The sequence below is a fragment of the Heliconius melpomene genome, chromosome 9 (genome assembly GCF_056956725.1).
Source record: "Heliconius melpomene rosina isolate 202511_hmr_F chromosome 9, ASM5695672v1, whole genome shotgun sequence".
Classification (NCBI taxonomy): Eukaryota; Metazoa; Arthropoda; class Insecta; order Lepidoptera; family Nymphalidae; genus Heliconius; species Heliconius melpomene.
The window spans coordinates 4,390,458-4,405,249 of NC_140397.1; the positions used below are offsets into that span (position 1 = coordinate 4,390,458).

Genomic DNA, 14,792 nt, shown 5'->3' on the forward strand with positions numbered 1-14,792 from the left:
AATCAAAAGTGATATAAGTTAAATTAAAAAATGTTATATAATACTTCGTATATATAAATTATAATTAATTTTGTAAATCTCCCCTGTAAAATTTACAAAAATATTCAAAATTTTAATATTTTATTATTTTCTATTATTAATTACAATCTTTTTTAAGATAAATTATAGTTCTAATATTTTTTTATGGCAACACTGCACTGTGGACACAGCCCAACGCCAGCAGAAGCAATTCGTGCGCCTAGTTAACCGCGACGTTGAATATGCAATATTTGTTCATCACAATTTAATATTCAAACGATCGCTTACTTTTGTTAGACTCAAGGTTAATTTTTTGTCCTATATAATAGATAATACAAATTATAAAACACGCCACGATATCGGTCACTTTAATTTGTAAATACATGAAGTTTGTCGATTTCCAACAGTATATATTCTTCTTCTTCTGCTTTGTCGTTTCACTCTTGACAGACGTCGTGGTCGTCCTTTTTAAAAGTTGGTACAGTATATATAGGTTTTACATAATAAGTTAGAAACCGTCGTGGCCCAGAAGTGACTGTAAACGTCGAGTTTGGTTAGGTTATGTATTCGATTCCCACTCGGAGTAATAAATTATGATTTATTAATATTTTCATTTCTTCGTTCTAGTACCAAGGCAAACATGGGGTAGATTTCCGACACTCAACCAGTAATATGTCTAAAATTAGCTAAAAATTGGGAAACGGAATATCTTAAGACGAGGTTCCTTCTGCCTATCCTGATATAAGCGGGATACAGCAGGAAGCTGAAAAAGTGTATATTATTTCTTTTAGATTGTTCTGAGACATTGGAGGCCGCGAAATTATTTGAAATTATTATACATAACTTTCTCTAAATTGAGATTTGAACCAACAGTTAATAAATAAAATCCGGCGCGCAGCAAAAGCTTAGATGATTTCCATTGGAAACATTGTTTTAATAGTTCTGTTCCTAAATAACGTTTAATTAATTATTTTTATTGTTATAATATAAATAAATTTGAATCTCTTACTTATAAAACAAAAATAATAAATAGATGATATTAATATATAAACATTTTTGTTAATGCGATAATAAAAAAATATATATCAAGATATTTTACAACCTTGAACGTGTTTAGGTAAAATCGGCCATTGTCCTTTGTACATTTATTTCCTGCAATGTTTGCTTAAAAATTTAAATTTTATGCTACAGTTGTCGTATAGTATAAAATAATTGATTAATTCTAAAAACAAATGAAATTACATTAAATGAAATTCACGCAAGATAGGCATAGGGAAGCTAGTGTTAAGGAATATTCCGTTTCCCATTTTCTGCCAAATTCTGAATTGCGTGTTGAATGGCGGAATTCAACGCCGCGCTTTGCCTCGACACTAGATATTTCAATTATATTTCATTTTCTCGAGTGGGGTCTAAATCTTATTTCTCACCATCAACATAGAGGCCGTAGTGCAGGGGCGCAAGCGTGTAACTCGACAGTTATAGGTTTGGTTCTTTTCCGGGGGAATGAATTATTTTTTATTAATAGTTTCATATTCTTCGCTCTGGTATCATAAAAAATGCGCGGCGCTGAGTTCCGCCATTCAACACCCAATGTCTCGAAGAAGTGAGGAACGGTCTTAGTACTAGATTCCCTCTGTTTAACCGAATTTCTTAACACTAGGTACCCTGCTATATACGGAATACGACAAGAAGCTGAAAAAAAACCATTTGATAATTTCTTATGTTCGCTCTCCTTACGTCGTAAAAGGAATGTGCCCTCCAAATTTCCTGTTTCTAGAGCCAGTGGTTTAGGCTGCTCGATATGGCGGCCTGTCTGCTTGAAAATTTATATTTATAAATAAATAATTCATTTGTATTCTTTATGAGGGATAAATAATATTGTATACAGGAGTCACTTCAGCAAATTTTGATTCTGAAGCTTCATATTACATTTGCGTGTTATTTTCTTGCAAAATACGCAGAATCTAGGGAAAACAAATTCTAGGCTATAAACATTATCTATAGACTACCTCTATGTGGTATTTCTTGTGCATACTTTTGTATGTATGTATGTGTATGTATTCTAAGGAACACGATCAAATCAAATTTATTATTGTTTGTTCGTGGCTCAGTAATTGAAAACGTGAAAGACAGTAAGAATATTGTGGTCTCAACTATATGAAAGTGAATGTCGATAGATTTTTTGTATTTATTAATGTAAATAATAATATTTAATCTTTGCTTCATATTTTAAAAAAAATAAAGGAGACAGCAGTTCAATGAGACTAAAATAATACCTAATTTATTTTTTCTTTTAATTAGTTTTTCTCCAATTTTTCTTACTTTAGCATAAAAAAATTGGTAGGAGTTTTGTTTAAGATGAAGTTTAAAAAATACATTTACCACCCGCTGAGCTGACAAATTTGAGCAGCTGGTAGACTCTACAGCGGCGTCTAACCTTCTTGGAATAAACTTAATCAGATGAAAAGTGTATCAAATATGTACCTCGTATATCTAATCTTAGAGCGTGTGCGTGTGCGTAATGTAGACGCGACAGGTTGTAGGATCAATTCCCATTTGGGGAATTAAATATTTTATATTTTTATTTCTTCGCTTCAGTGTCGTTGCAAAGTGTAGCTATGAGTGGCGACTACCCTGCAACGTGCGGGATACAGCGCGAACCTGCAAAACAATCTAATAGAAGAGATCTTTTGCAGATTTACACTGTATTGCTCTACATATTGTTTAGAATTTAATTTTAAAATTCAACATTTTCAAATAAAAATAATAAATTTATCGTATAAAATAAAAAAAACGACTATTTAAAAACTAGAGTAGCTGGTTGTGAGGTATTTTTAAAAATACATACTCGTACATATGTCCAAAATATATAATAATTTACATGTTTATGACCTAGCGGCTAGTATTACATTTTTGGAAGAAAATCTAAATTTGGATAATGATTTGCCAAGTGAAATGATATCTATTTGTGTTTTTACGATCCATATTATATTTTATAAGAAAAATATAATTAAACATGTTCTGTTCTTATGCGAAATAATGAAAACTTTTATGACGGTGCCGCTTAATATGTAAATACATACAATAAATAAATATAATATTTTTCATATATTTAGTCCAAATATTTAGTTAATAGGCACTAAATTATCATTTAATCATTTTACACAAAGTAATTGTGTATTTTCTTTAGTTTTTGTGCATTTTACAATGTAAAAATGTAGAGAAATAATAGACAAATTACCTACTACGTTCTAGCATTTTGTGTTATATTTTTAGTGATAATTACTAATTAGATACAATCTCTACATATAATTATATATTTAGATGATTGTACTGCGACATATTCATAGATCTCTGGTTATTTTTATTTCTTATGTATTTTTTTTATTTTGTTATATTAATTGAATTATTTCATTCATAGAAGTTTCAAATAAAAAAAACATAGAAATATCAACTTTGCACATTTTGTGAGGCGGATGTTCTTTTAGCATTTCGTTTATATTTAATATATTTGTTTCACATAATTATGACGTTTAATTTTATTTCTTTTTGGGGAGATTAATTATTTTTTAATAAATAGCCAGAATGAAACGTCTGTTGTCACCTTTCGTATATCAAGTTCGATATTTAAATATTTTTATATAACAAAGTTAGTTCATGGGTGAAGACTATTTTAACCGTAACGTGTGTCCATGGGCGTAGGAATAGGTGGGGCCGGGTGATACGTGCCCACCCCAGACCAGTCTTGTGCCCATCCCCGAAATATTATTAGTAAAAAAATCATACAGAAAAATGAAAAAGCCACATTTGTTTAAAACTAAGGCCTGGAAAAATCTCTAGGTACGTCCATGCGTACAATAACTTCAAACTATATTATTAGATATCATAAAAAGACAAGTTTTTATATGTGCTTTTTGCAAGTAACGCGAAGTGTTACAAATTAACTAGGTATATAAACATAATATAAACATAGCATACTATATGATGGCGCAGATCATAGACGAGGCTATGATGATAAAGATCGACACTTCCTCCAAACAATGCCAGCTTAAAATGACTTACCTTGACCGCCAGATGTATTGTACACGTTTGAAATTGCTAATTGTAACTTAACTTATAAATAAATTAATTAATTTGACCAATTGCATATAATTTTTTTCTATAATATTTGTTTTTATATATATCCATAAAAAAGTATTAAAAAGTGTGAGAGCCAAGTCCAGTGCGTCACGTTTAATTTTAATAAAATAATAAATGGTAATTCAATATTATTTAATACTTTTCAATATATTTGGATAATAGTTTGTTAACAATTTATGTTTATTAAAAAACATTATTTAAATATTTTTATTAAAAAATCCAGTTAACCCCTTGTTGTACATACGTAGACATTCGCAAAACCTACCCCAAATACGCAGACGCGTCCATGACCTGCAGACTGAAATATTCGTTAAAAGAGGGTTGCCGTTAGGGGTTGTTCCCTCGTAAAGGCGCAGAGCCTTAGTATAGAAATGTGTGATTTATAAAAGTTTTGCTGTTGCGTTTTTTTAAAAGATAATTGGATTTATATTGTATTACTTCTGTTGTGTAGCTTACAAATATTTTAAAAAATTCTTCGGCATACGGTATTTATTAGTACAAATTAATAAAAGAAACCTAGACTATTGGTTTTTTTTTTTCAAAAAATAAATCATTTGAAAATAGATACGGAGATTAGTAAATTTTAAGTATAAAATTATACGTGAGGCGTATAGCTCTTTTGTGGAAATATAAAATATTAACTAAGATTAAATAGGCTTGCTCGTTTCTATTACAGAACAGTTACAGCATTGAAGTCTCCAACGGGACTGTAGCACGACCAGCTAGAAATGGGGTCAATGAGGTACCTACGCAGGTAACCTGATAACTATTTCCGCGTTCCTAGGTTCCAAACATCTGCGTATTATATTACCGTATACTATAAAATATTGTATAAGTTTATTTTGAAACGCCTTGAACTGAATGCAAATCACAGTAACGTGATAAGTTATTTTTGTAACGATAAATACAGTGTGTTACAAATTATGTATTGATTGCTACTCGAGACTTTTAATGATTTCTCCTGGACTTTAAATGGCGTTAAGTTAGTAAGTTTTGGTAAGTTGCCCCTTTCGATAGGCTTCGTTCTTTCAACGGTCGTAAACTTGGTGTTCAACTGACGTCACAAGCCAATTGATTATAAGAACAGTTATTTTATACGCGGCCATTTATTTTGGGTGAGTTCACAACTCAAATTATTCTTAATTCATCACCAACCCACCTGTGTTTTGTTTGCATCAAACGTTTATCGGCGTCTCCGTAACTGGTTAACTGGCTAAAACTACCCCATTAGTATGATAATGGATTGCCAAACCGGTCGTAAACCTTCGTGATACGAAATTTCGTGGCGGCTACGCACCTACGGCTCGCCTTGAACCTCCGTCAAGGACATGCAAGGTTTATTATTCACTATTCAATATCGAAGCGTGTTCGACCTCGTACTTGCGATCGAAAATATTTACTATATAAAGCGTTTTATCTATGTTCTATATATGTAGAAACATACATATATTATTTCTATATATATATTATGTAGTATTTATCATTGAGAAGTATGAATTTATGGATATTATCATCAAGTCCTCAACTGGCTATCAGATCGAGTGGTAATTTGTGAACAACATGTTTATCCATGCTAAAATTACGTAAGTAAAGAAGAGATTGAGTAGGGAATGCATAATGTTTATTTGGTGATATAAAAATAGAGCGCCATTTATTCGAATGCCACGTCCCCGTCTGGTCTGAAGGTTATGCGAAGGGAAGACGTGTGCGTGGTGTTATAGTGACACATATCCGATGTGGCGAGACGATCGAACTGGGCGGCCTTCGGGGAACAAAACGAACACGCGGGCACCGCCAGTCTGCAGGGAAGCTGCGCCTGTATATTTATATAGCTCAGTGCTTCTTACGGCGTATAAAATAATTATTGGATATTTGGATCAAATTAAACACACTTGAAATGTCCATCATTGTATTTTTGGATGCTCCCATTGCATTTACTTTGTCAGTCATAATCAGACTGAGTTCAATTCTTTTTATCATCAATCTTAATCGAGCTTTTTCACGCCCAAGAACCGAACACATGACTAACGTGATGGAAACTTTTATAACTAACTAATTATAAATAACTTAGGTTAATTTATTTGCGACAAAAGATTGTTTATTTATTATTAAAAAGTAAATTAATAAGTGGATGTCGTCAATTTATTTTAATTTTATACTTAAACGTTTTAGTAAACAAGGAAGCAGCTATAAAACGACCGAAGCTTAAATTGATCTGACAAATGCATCAGTGCATGGATAGCAATTAATTAAAATGATGAACTGCATGAACCGGCCTCGATAAATACGGAAGACTTTGTGATTCGAACCATTTTACGTTTTGTAATTTCATATTACTACCAATTAAAGGTCTACAGTATCTTCAATTAGAGCAGTTGTTCACTAGCATCCTAAGTTTTTGAAATAATTGTATACCTATCTATATCTAATCAGATTTTTTTAGTAAGAAATTTTGGAAAATATTATTTTATTCCCAAAATTGCTACTCCTAATTTTGGGCTAAGATGCCCGTGAATTTGGTCCATGAGCGTCCAATAAAATCACTAATTTGATTTGCGTTGTAAATTAAATGAAACAGACTTATTTTGCTACTGCTATTTTTGCTATTTTGCTTGCTACTAAGACAAGCAACTTTTATAATTGAGGCTAGTCGTAGTGAAGGGGCACAAGCGTGCGACTGTAGAAACGACAGGTTGTGGATTTGATTTCCAGTCGAAGAAGTGTAATTTTTAATATTTTCATTTCCTCGCTCTGATAATGAGGCAAAGCTCGGGGTAGAGATTCGCTATTCAATATGCAATGCCTCTAGAATTAAGCGGAAAGTGCGGAATGGAAGTGTCGTAATGGGAACATAGTGTCTTGGCACGTGGTTCCCAGGATCCCTTTACCTGCCCTGCCATGTTCAATATACAGCGTGAAGAAAAGCTGAAAAAATGTGTACTAAAAACAGCACCCTTCATGGTTAAAAAACGCAAATACAATTTTTTACTTTATCATTTAACAAACAGTTTATTTTTTTTTAATATCATCGTCAACAAATATTTGTAACTTATATTTTTATAACATAGATAACGTGGACACGCAAAGGAAATATTTAAAATACTGCGCAAAATTTAATTGGTTAGGTGAAACTCAAATAAACTCAATCTTATATACAAACCAAATGATTTCTGATATACTTAATTCAATTATTTAGTTGTTATCTTAATTTAAAGCTTAATTAAAACCCTCGATATCAACTGAATAAATAACTATTTGCCGTAATTGTTAAAAAAACCATGCAAAATTAAATATCCTAATTCGGGATACCGAAAGTCTTATTATCATGACTTTTTATTTTAGAACGTATAACTTTAGGCATGTGGGTCTGGAATGCTGGTCTGATTCGTAGGTAGGTAGGACCAGTTTTGGCCTGCGTTTTATTATAATTCGTTATCTACACAGAATACAAACAAGCAGCGCCCAATTTTACGAGGTTTTTGACCTAGGCATCCTCTTTGTTACAACTGAACATAGATAAAAATATAAATGATAATTTTAAGAAACAGCTATTCCACGCGGCGATAACCCCATCTTACGTAAACGTAAGTTTGAGGAAGACCTGTTAGTGGAAGCGTCTAGAAATGTGAACACCATGTATATATGACAAATAGTTGATACCTTTATTTGTGCTACAACGGTGCAGTCCAGTTAGAACTATAAATAAGTAAAAACAGTTATTTTAAAGTAGCCTATCAGTCCACACCCGTGTTTGTATTGCAATTTTAAATCATTAAGGCAGACATTGCAAATATTGGGAGTGGTGTTTGTAAACGAGCATTACAAATGTAAATGTTACTAACAGAAGGTAAATAGATAATTTTTATCGAAAAAAAATGTTATTAAATTGACATACTTCGATACATATAGCGATATATTAAAGTTGTGTTATATTTTTATGTTTGTTGATTTATTACTCCCATTTGAAGAATAGAACTAATTTCATTTCTTGGCTATGGTAACAAGATAAAGATGTTGAGATGTTGAAATTGGGCGGAAAGTGGGGAAGTTAGTGTCTTAATTGGTGATAAGACATTTCTCTGCTAACCCGCTATACGCCATACACGGGACACAGGGCGTACTAAAAGGAAAAGAAATTAATTTTAAGTAACTACATTTACTTTATTTTATAAAACAAACCTACTAATATTTTCAGTTATTAATTTGTAATAATGTTAATTATGCTATATCTGTGGCAACAAACAACCATATTGCAATTCATATTTATTAACTCGTTCTTGAATTAAAGTAAATATTTTATAAGGTTGATATTTTTTCTTAATAATAAATCACTGATCACAAAAAAGAACATATGTTTAGCTAAAATCTTTTTAATGCATCGCCCGTATGGAAAACATCTGTTATCTTATTAACTTTTTACGTACTTTAAAATGAATATATCATAAGATTCTATTTTATATTTTACTTTTTAGAGTTCCGTAATTTAGTTATGTGTGTTTGTCCGCTCGTATCACAGTCAACTTATATTATATGGTTCAAATTTGAAACGATGTTTCTGTGAACGAACGATGTATTGATTATTAAGGGGCCATAAATGCAACTGAACTTTTGAAAAACAAAAAAATATATTATAGAATTCAATGAATTCAAACGCCAATTGATTTGAACAAAATTGATTTCATGGTTTAAGACATATATGATAATTTCAATTAAAATATCTTTCAGTTGAATTGTGAAACTCCTGTATTATGATGAGAAAACGAAAGACAGAATAGTATATTAATAATTATATAATACAAGCGGGCGAATCCGCGAGCGGGTCGCTAGTATATAAATACGTTTTAAAATATAGTATTATTGCTATAAAGAATAAATAATGAATATATTAAACTCTATTTATTGTAGAGTTATACGTGAAATAAGTTTTTCTATATGAATATTGTTAGTAAATAAATCAAAACACGCGTTGCTTTCGAGGGCCCGTCCATTGATCATGTCAATGAGATGTAATTGTTATCATTGACACTACGCGACCAATCAAACGAATGTTGCTCGTAAAATAGGTACTTGATGCCCTAGAGCACACTCTCACTAGTAGCATGCACTTTAATGAAATAATATATTGTGCTAATTTTATCATATTTAAAAAAACACATATTAATGCCCTCGTGGAGCAGTGGTCCACGCATGTGACAAGAATGTGCGACAGTTGTGGGTTCGATTCCGATTTGGGGGAATTAATTAACATTTTCATTTTCTTTTTTCTTTGGTGGCAAGGTAAAGCGGCGCGGTGTGTATACGCAATGCTTCGAGAATTGGGAAAAAATGGGGAAAGGAGTGTGTTAACACTAGGCTGCCTCTTCCTACCCTGCAAAAAAAAAACAATTGGATGACTAAAAACATTCTAAAAGTAAAGAAGCTAAATAGATTTTTTTTATAAGTAGTTTACCACGAGGTACTCAATAAAGAGGCGAACGTGATGATTATACTTATTTATATAATTATAGAGTCATTTTATCAAAGCGTGCTTCGTTTTTTTGCTTAAACTACTACTAAGTTTCGTATTATATTTATTAGCGATCATTTAATGTTTTTTTTTATATAAAATTAAAACGTAATACGCGTATTTAAGAATTCTATCAATTTAAAAAAAATGATTAGAACTTGCAGAACATAACATACAATCGTGTGACTGTAAACGCGACAAGTTGTGAGTTCGATTCCCAATCGAGGATATGAGATATTTCAAATTTCCATTTTCTCGATCTAGTAACAAGGCAAAGTTAGGCGTTGAGGTCCGCCACTCGACACGTAATACCTATAGAATTAGGTGACTAGTGGGAAACGGAAGTATCTTAATAGACAAGGAGTGTTTAAGTCTGGGTTTACTAATATAAAACCTTTTTTTCATCAAACGACACGAAGCCTAATTTCAACTTACAACCATCACATATTTTTTTCAATAATTGTTAAATGTCTCTAGTAAAATAAAAATATAGTCTATTTTCTTCCTTATACATGTAAATAGTGGCTAACAGGATATACGTCACCTATGGTACCTAAATATGCGCAAACAACCTAACTCAAATGTTGATATATCAACGTTTTAATGGCGTATGTGATTATATCTTATCAAAGGGGGTAAAAAAAGTATTTACATAACTTGTATAAATATAAAAAGTGTACCTACTTCCTTTTTATAACCACCTAAAATATGTGAGTATTTAAAATAATAATTGCTGGTTTTAATAATATTTGTTCTATATAAAACTAAATATGAAATTTTTTTTCGGCTTCACCTGTATCCGTCATGTATTGGAGTATGCAGAAGGAGCCTAGTGCTAAGATACTCCTTTCCCTACTTTCCGCCGAATTTTCGAGGCATTGCGTGTTGAGTGGCGGAACTGAACGCCGCTCTTTTACCTTGGTACCATAGCGAAGAAATGAAAATATTAAGAAATAATAATTCATTTTTACATTATACACCCTCCATGCCTTGCCACTACGCCTTCAAATCCAAAATAATATCTTAAATTCATATTCACGATTTTAGAATAAAAAAATGATAACTAGATATGTATAATTATTATCCATAATTTTTAACCAACTTAATGAACTTGGTTACTTCTCTACAATTGCCATATATTTTCGCATATAAAATTTTAACACCTTAATTCTTTTACCGCGTACGTGATCACTGCGTATCAGGATTCGGCGTACAAACTACCTACTTATATATGTATTTCCTGTTCAGGGCCGTTCAAGGTAGAGTTCGCATTGACCTTGGAAGGGCGCCATACTTGACTGCTATCTGACCTTCCCAACCCTATGCTTAGGGGAAGGGAATAAAACAAGGGGCGCAGTTAACATATTAATTAAGGAGTCTATATTAACGTGAGGGAAGTATTTTTGAAAAGAAAATGAACTATTACTGTTTATACTCGTATATAGGTAGAACTGTCGTAGTCTGTATGTGTATACGTGGTATGGTTGGTAGCTTAACGTTTTATAGCCAATTTTAATTATATGTTTAAAAAGAAATCCGAGAAATGTAAAATTAATTCATATATCACATATATAATTAAAATTAAAATATTATTATATACAGGGTGTATCGTAACAAACGTGAAATGCACTGCACTTTGGGCGATAAGCCGTGCAACTATTCCTTTATCTTTGCTCTACATTCGTTAAGTGGATTCCCAAGGTGAATCTTTTCTATGATTACACTGTTTGGTAAATATGTCTTAGAGAAACAACAACTTAGAGAAATAACAACTATGGCTGTAAACGGGACGGTTGCGGTTCGGTTCCCACTCGAGAAAATGAAACTTTTAATATTTTCGTTAGAGAAGTGTTTTAACACTATGTCTACCCTTCTGAAATAATATAAAATAATATATATAAATTTTGGAATATACCTTAAGAAATAAATCTAGTACAACTCATGTTTTAAATAGTAATAAGATCTAATTTTAAAAAATCTAAAAAAGTGCTTGTCAATTATCACGCATACATATATTAATTCATTATTGTAACTCATAAATTGCTAATATAAGGATATTAATTAAGATATACTAAAAACAAGGTCATTCGATATTTACATATTAAAAAAAAATTATATCATTTTAAACGGTTTTGTAATATGACTACGAGTTTCAAATACTATTAAGAAAAAAGTACTAAAAGATTTGATTATTTTATTGCTCATTTATTTTTAAATGTATGTATCTATTTATACTAATTAGATAAGATGAATATAATCATTTGTGGTGTTTAGGGTTCCGTACTTCAAAAAGTAGAAACGAAAACCTTATAGGACCGTTGTGTCGAGGTCGCGCATCAAATATTTAGATCCCTAGGTCCCCTTTAGATCCCTTGAAGTACAGAAAAAATGAAGCTTCTAGTCAAAGCAATCAAAAGCATTTATGCATCGTTTTTAAAGCTATAGCTTTTGATTGTATTGATTTGCGTGTTTTATAGCAGACTTTAACGCCGCACATCTTCGACACCAGAGCGAAGAAATGAAAATATATTTAATTTTATCGAATAGGAATCGAACCTACGACCTGTGTCATACGTTTGAGTCCCAGAGCCACGACTGGCCTCTCTAGTACGAATATAGTAGTTTAATATTATGGAAAGTAGTATTATATAATGCAAGGACGGAACCAATCAAATTGTAGTAAAGTCTAGACATACGAGTACGACGTCTGCTGGAAGCTCCTATTGATCGCAATTTAGAACCTATCGACTTCCTTTAAGAACTTTTAAAAATATTCTCATACTTTATATACCTTATTGTTTTGTACTTTTGTGCTTTTAAATTGTAGGTCTAAAGATATAATATTAGCTTCACGCTGTATCCCGCACACAGCAGGGTAGGCAGAGGAACCTAGTGTTAAGACACTCCGTTCCCCACTTTCTGCCGAATTCTTGGAGGCATTGCGTGTTGAGGGGCAGAACTCAACGCCGCGATTTGTCTCGACACCAGAGCGAAGAAATGGAAATATAAACGTAAATAAATATTTCACTTCCTCGAGTGGGGATCGAACCCACAACCGTCGCGTTACAGCCATACCCTTGAACCGCTGCGCCACGAGGGCCTCTAATAATAAAATTGTGAATATTATCACTTCAATATTAAGTAGTATATCTAAATTATTATTATGGCTGCTCGTATATACTCTATTCCAATATTAGAATGTGGACAATAATAGAATATCAAGAAATATTTTTTTTTTCTTAATATGTCGCATATAAAATGTGCTTCTATAATAAAAACTGTGCAAAAATGCCACAGGCTATATAATTAGTGCAATGAATAATAATAAACATTAATTCTCGATCGACACATTTAAAAAACAAATTAGTATTTATTTTCAACTTTTATAATAAACGTTACAAATTGTTAATTATTATTTATCTGTGATAATATTTGAAGGGACACTTGTCCGTACTTATCAAATATAGAGCAGTAAAGCAGTAGTACTTTAAAACTTACTTAAAGAGGGCTGTCTTAATCTAAATATAAATAAGGACTACAGTCGATTACGAGGGAGGACTCTTCTGTCCTCCGTCCTCCGGATTGTTTGGTTTTATTATCTTATCTGTTTGATTGCTCGCCTTGTACCCGCTTCTTTGTTAATAATGTCCTTCAACGTTTATTTCATATCTTTGTAAATTACTGGACTCGTAAAATGGGAATTATCAATTTTGTTCTTAAAAAAAAACTAGTTCTGCAGGATGTAGTTCTAATTGACAGCGATAATGACGCCATTGGCCACGGCTGTGCTTGGATTAATGGCGGCAATAAAGAATTATCATGTTTTATATTATATTTCAAGGTTTTCTATACAGTTGCATTAGATAACATAGTAATTATAAAAACTATTATTATTTTAATGGAAATTAAATTAGCTTAAATTAACTGCGCATGATGTATGAGTATCGGTAAAAGCGACGGGTTGCGGGTTCTATTCTCACACAGAAGCCACACATAGGATGTGGATTCCACTCGAGGAAATGAAATATTTAATAACTTCATTTCTTCGCGCTGGTAATGAGACAAAACGCGGCGTTGAGTTCAGCTACTTAATACACAATACCTTCAGAATTCGGCGAAAATTTTGTAACAGCGACGTTTTAAGCCGAGTGTTTTAACACTAGGTTCTCAGATTCCCTCTGCCTATCCTGCTAAAAGCGGGATAAAGCATGAAGCCAAAAAAATACTGTTTTATAATTTGTTTATTTTTATATGTGCATGTTTTTTGTAGTGGGGAACGGAGTGTTAACATTAGGTTCCCTCTGCCTACGGGATACGGCGTGAATCTGGTTTTTTATTTATTTTATAATTTTCATAATATAAAATCTTTATATATTTAAATATAAAATAGTCTTACGATATGAATGTTTATTTATGTGTAAAACAACATATTAATTTGTTATCTCGTATAAGTTTTCTTGTAATTAATTGGTTAAATGACGGTCAAGGCCACTAGCTGCATTATAGACTTTTCGCTCATGAACTTTCACGTTTCTTATTATAACTGTTTATTTTTGTAATAATCCAAAGTAATTTATCATTACTGATTATTAATATGTCATATTATTATTTTATATTAAATATTTATATGAGACTACTTCATTGTGCGTGGTAGGGTGAGGGGAGGTTTTCATATCTTCGCTCTGGTTCGCTTCGCAAGGAAAAAGCGTTAAGTACCGCGCAGTCATTTAACACGAAGTCGTCGAAAATTTGACGGAAAGCGGAGAGCGCAGTGTCTTAACACTAGACTACCTCTGCCTATCCTGGTACATGCGAGATATAGCTAAAAAAAATGAAAGTTTCAATCTCGAAAATAACAATATATATAATAGCAGTTTTGTATAAAACTATTATTCATGTAGGCTGCGTTTTTAAATTGACTTTTAGGTTAAGAAATGAAAGTAAAATTTCTTATATTATATAGATACTGACGTCTACATAAATATTTTTTTCTTGTATTCCTCCTGTGTATTTTGTACAGTAGAGGACACAGATTATTAAATATTACAGATGAAAAATTAAAACCTATTTGCACTTGGCCGAAATATTAAATTAATAATATATATTGACAAATAATTTAATTAGGTTA

The 14,792-nt window shown here is 31.8% G+C and overlaps 1 protein-coding gene across 3 annotated transcripts in view; it reads left to right on the forward strand.

Annotated features, from left to right (window-relative positions):
• shd (cytochrome P450 family 24 subfamily A member shade) overlaps positions 1-14,792 on the forward strand; it is a 33,697-nt gene that overhangs the window by 1,280 nt on the left and 17,625 nt on the right. Inside the window, exon 1 of one of the 3 annotated variants that reach the window (XM_085189913.1) lies at positions 7,897-8,005. The exons of the other annotated variants lie outside the window; for them this stretch is intronic. The gene's annotated coding sequence lies outside the window, so the exon portion shown is untranslated. Of the gene's footprint in view, positions 1-7,896; positions 8,006-14,792 lie in introns of those variants that run through there. 3 annotated transcript variants of the gene reach the window in all.